Source organism: Protopterus annectens, chromosome 1.part0 (assembly GCF_019279795.1).
Source record: "Protopterus annectens isolate FY-2018-M chromosome 1.part0, PAN1.0, whole genome shotgun sequence".
Lineage (NCBI taxonomy): Eukaryota > Metazoa > Chordata > Ceratodontiformes > Protopteridae > Protopterus > Protopterus annectens.
The window spans coordinates 1,526,841,812-1,526,847,159 of record NC_056725.1 but is presented as its reverse complement, the minus strand read 5'-3'; the positions used below and the strand labels follow the sequence as shown (position 1 = coordinate 1,526,847,159).

The window sequence follows — 5,348 nt, the reverse complement described above, 5'->3', positions numbered from 1 at the left end:
ATGATGAAACCTAGCCTGACTAAATCAAATCCGCCCATATATTCATACACACATACACAAACTATATCTATCTATATAAAATATATATGTATATTAAATTAACTGTCACTAACACTGACAACAAAACATCGACAATGTAAACATCAACATATTACTGTGCATGGGCTGAGCAATAACTTTTATCCATGCAAAGCTGAAAGAAAAAAAGAAAAAAAACAAGCACCTATACTCCCCAGTCCCCACTAAATTATTATTCTAACTATATGATCAAACAATACTATGTGCATGCTTAGTACATTAAAGGCTCAAAAGGGTTAACACATTTATTCTGTTCATACTGCATGAATCTGCACAGCTATTAGAAACGTAATAAAAGACACTTTATTCTGCTTATGCAATGAAAATATGTGCAGCAACCGGAAACTTAATAAGAGGCATTCTATTTCTTCTTATGCCATGAGAAAATGTGCAGCTGCTAGAAGTCTTGATAAAGAAAACAATAGATGTTTGAAAGCTTAAACTATAGTCAGCACTACTTGTACCAAAGTTAGAAATGTACCTTGAATCTAGACAAAATGTATCGCATGTATTAGAATTGTACAATGGAAGAATTGAAGAGACAAGGTGGGTTAAAATAAGCCCAAGGCCAGGTTGTTTTTCTCAAATGTTTTTGCAAAACAGCAATAATCTGACCATGTCAGCAATAAGCCTGGTAACATTTTCTGTATAACATACAGAAAGCTGTGTCCAACTACGTCAGCAGTAGATTAGTAACATTTTCTATGTGACATAAAGAAAAATGTATAAAAATAATATACTGACCACCAGAAAGTTAGACAAACCTTGTACCTACATGCTTTGTCTCCTTGCTGCAAGTAATAAAGGGTGCCTTGCTTGAACCTAACGAGTATTGATCTTTGAAGATTTTCCTTTTACACCACTCATCCTCTTAGAACTAAAATTCTAGACAAAGCCAAAAAATAAGAGGGAGCAAAAGACAAAACTCAAAGTGACATTTTAAATAATCCTCTTACAAAGTTAGAAAGCAGAATTACAGGTTTTGCATTAACATGGATTCTGTGCTGGATTTGAGGTCTGAAACTCCAGTGTCTGTCAGTTAATAACTTCACTCCTAAATATATTGCCAAAAAGCCACGTTTTTATGAGGAACCAAACAAAAATATGAGCCAAAATTTGGACATTCTGCAAAATTCTTTATAACTGAGATATGTTAAAAGTGAATAACTCTGTGGGGTTTATAGGATTCAAATTCAGTTACACAGCATTTTAGCTCAGTGCCATAGAGCTTATTTACTGACTTTGAATATCAGAGTCAACGTATCCTTATTCTGTATACACAGTTATGTCCTTTAAAAGGTTATTTTTAAATGCATACATCTCAAGCGTTCTTCATTTTGAGTCTTAAAAAACTCCATTACCTCAGTTCCATTTGAAAGAGTCTGTCAAACATTTGGTGTTAAGAATTGTTTTACCTGATATCCACAGTAAATTATATTATTTCATCAGAGAACTTTGGCTGAAGATTTTAAAACTTTCTTGCATAGTACTCTGTCAGAAATGCTGTGAGAGCAAATGGTTGTAACTAATGACATATGTCTTTTGAGCTGGGACACACGATCTGAAATGCCTATACATAGGAAGGCCTTCTGATTTTAATGCTATTGGCTTCCATAAAAGCAGTTGTTAGAAAATGGAAATCAAAATCTAAACCAACTGCAGTTGAAGTGCTGAATATTATAAAAGAGACAAAAGAGCTAGACGTTGGATGTTTAGAAAAGGGAATTAATAAATTACATAGCATTAAATCGAATTGATGGGAACAATGCATGCAGAATAATATTCAGAAAGAGGAGTGAGGTATGAGGAAAGGGAAGGAACTGAGCAAATTATATAATGTTGATGTGAATAATTGTTAAAAAGAAAGAAAACATATATTTAAGGTACAATGCATGGATATGAAAAAATGTTAACATGTTTTTTTCTACCAGTGTATGTATGCTATGTCATAAGTGATTAATTTAATTAAGCTGTTTAAAAACAAAAAAATAAGTTTTGACTACAAATTAACACATTTAACCATCCTGTGTGTTTCCTAGTTGCAGTTATTAGCAAGCTGTAATAAGTTTTCCATACTTTGCTCACTTGTTTCACATTATGTGAGGTAGTGCTCCATTTTTGGAGATGGAAGTTTGAGAGTTACACCTCTAACTATGACTTAGAGTAAACACGAAGTATAGTTGTTACTACAAGAATACCTGAAAATATACTTAGCATTTCGTATGAGGTGCTAACCTAGCTTTCATATCAATGTTTTTCCTGAATAAAATCTAGCTATACATTTCTGCTTCCATTCTTCTCAAGTCAGAATAAACAGCGGTTCCTTTATCGCAGCTTCTGATACATCAGAAATATTTATTTATTTACATTTGTTTACCAGGAAAGTCCGATTGGGCCAGAAGCCCATTTTCAGAGGAGGCCCAGGGAGAAAAGCTCCACAGAAATATAATCAAAATCCAATAATTAGATAGTACAATAGTACACATATAATAAGAGGCATAATACACATCATCTAGTTAGTCTATACAAATAAGTATTCAATACAGTTTTCTAGTAGATACAGGTTCAAAAAGAAAAACATACAAGCATTTCAGTACAGATCACTGTCAGAAAAATAAAATTAGTACTGTGTACATATTAAATAATACTTATGAACAAATGAGATTTCCTATATACATATTTATATATTTTTTATTTGAGTAGTAATAACACTGAGGAGAGGGAGAAAATGAGGTAGAGTGGACAGTGTGATGAGAGAGTTATAGATATCTTTTCAGTCAGGTATGGTACAGGAGCAATGCCAGTTTTTGGATAGATGTTCAAATAGTAGCTGTTTGAAACTGGTAGGTTCAGGTGTGTTTTGGAGGGTATGGGGTACAGAGTTCTATAATTTGGCTATTTGATTTGAGAATCTGTCTGCAGATCTTAGACTTTGTGGGCATGAGTAAGGAACAACAAGTTCCTTGAGGGATGGGCAGTTGTCAAGATGGAAGATGACACTGTGTGTGAATTTAAGTTGTACAGATGGAGAAGGTTTGGCACCTCAAGCCAATTTAATTTATGTAGAGCAATATAGTGGTGTGATATGAATATAAGCTGCATGCGCGCACAGACACACACACACACACACACACACACAGTGTGTGTGTAAGTTGACAGCATTGAAGCATCAGCATTTAAAATGTGTACAAATAATAAATAGGATTGCCAACTGTCCCTCTTTAAGTGGGGTATCCCTATTTATGCAGTTGTGTCCTGCAAAAAAGCATAAAAGTGGCAAAGGTGGTGAGATTTTAACACATAAAAAATTCCTATGTGTTCACTAATAGTTGTGTAATACACTTGTAGCAGAAACACATTACTGTTATATGAAAAAACGCAAACAATTCAAATTCTGCAAGCGTGATCATATCACTTTTCCATGAAAAATGTATCACACTGAGCATCTGAACAGGTGACAACCCTAATAACAGAACTGGATGGCCACAAGTTAATTTAATATAACAATTATACCAACAGGAATACATCTTTACATTAAACATACAGGCAGCATTTATTTAAAAGACGGCACTGCAGCAAGTCTGTGTTTAGACTGTACTGTGAAAATGTGCCAAACAGAAATATGGCTTTATGCTGCATATGAAACAATTAACAACATGACCATACATTTACAAAATATTATAATCCTACTAACGAGAACTCGAACTGTGTCAAATCTTTACTTCTCTTATTGTTGGATGTGTGGAGAGCCCCGCAGGAATGCTGAAATTCACCTACTCTTCCCATTCGCACCGCTAATATGCGTATCTAATTGCGAAATATTTGTTTCGTTTTCAAGAACTCATAACTTTCAATCTCTTAGGGCAAGAACCCTGGAAAAAACTAATGGGGGGGGGGGGGGGGGCTAGGGATATCATTTTATATATTGCTCTTATAAACTTAAAGAGTTGCCAGAATAACAGGATTTGTTTTAGCATGCATTTTTCTGAAAGATGTGAAGTCTGAAACCCAAATAAATGTCCTTATTTAGTGACTTCAAACCTCAGTGATTTGCCAGACGAAAATCACATATTTTAGGAAGAACTAACAAAAAATATGAGCCAAAAATTCGGACGGGTGACAGATACGGAAAAACTGAATTTTCGAAGCAAAAAAAAATAAACGTTCTCATGTGGTACCCGTTATTTCTATAATCTATTCCTACGTGGCAACCTCTGTTACTTATTTATTTTTAAGCAATGAGAAATTGAGATATTTTTCTTCCAAACCTAGCTAATTCAGTTCCAGACAAAGAAATCAAAAACTGCGATAATGTATTTGCAGGAAAAAAAGGCTTTTACGCTATTTAAGGAAATTAATAAGGCTCAAACCTCTCGCAAAACATGAACAAATTAGGATGGCACATCACTTAAAATGAATAAATTAGAGTGCATACCCTTCCTTGCAATCTCTGCTGGGCTCTGTCCTCATTCGGTTCAAAGACATACAAGAGGAACCTCTAACTTTTTTTAACGCATAAGCTTGTTGCATGACACGTCCATTTCCTAATCACAAGACCACAGAACTTTTTTTTTTTTTTTCATTATTGCGCCGTATGGGAAAAGATAGGCAAAGTGCACGGCACGAATAATCATTTCCTTTACAATAAACTACCCCTCCCTACAAGACGAATATAATCTGACCTTGAGTAAACGCATTATATTTTGAGAAGTGCTATGAACCGCATCATTCACTAGTGAAATGGTACGTTCTGTGCTTGAAAAAATGTAGAGTGTGTCCTTTTATGAACTTAAGATCTGAAGTAGTTAACTTAATTTGTGCAGCAACCGATGGGAATCGGTTGCTGACAAATGAAGTTTACCTACTCAGATAGAACGTTATGGTGAGTACATAACTTCTTATTAAAAAAAAACTGTTGCTGTTGTTGTTTAGGGGGCATCCGGCGGACACTCATCGCCGGAGCACAGTATTCGACTTCGGGCACCAGATGTGGAACACTGACTGATAGCTTACTAATAATTTAAACTTGGAAACTCACAAGATGGTTAAATGTGTTCAAAGTGTATGCCTGACTCGTACGCCCTCGGTACTATTCAATATTATTCACCACGGTTATCTGTTAAAAAATCTTAAACATTAAATGAGGGAGAGCCTTTCAATGTGGAAGTGTGACAATGGAGTACGTAGCCCTAAACTTTAGCCATGTGCTGCTGCATTTGTCTACTACTCCAAAGCCTTTCTCTTAAACTCAGTAACAGATTACTAAGAAA

The 5,348-nt window shown here is 34.9% G+C and overlaps 1 protein-coding gene across 2 annotated transcripts in view; it reads right to left on the bottom strand.

Moving 5' to 3' along the window:
- Positions 1 to 4,606, bottom strand: part of LOC122798752 (hyaluronidase-1-like) — a 519,492-nt gene extending 514,886 nt beyond the window's left edge. The window contains exon 1 of one of the 2 annotated variants that reach the window (XM_044067858.1): positions 4,514 to 4,606. The gene's annotated coding sequence lies outside the window, so the exon portion shown is untranslated. The remainder of the gene's footprint in view (positions 1 to 4,513) is intronic. The other variant, XM_044067875.1, reaches the window with a different exon arrangement.
- Positions 4,607 to 5,348: the final 742 nt, after the last annotated feature.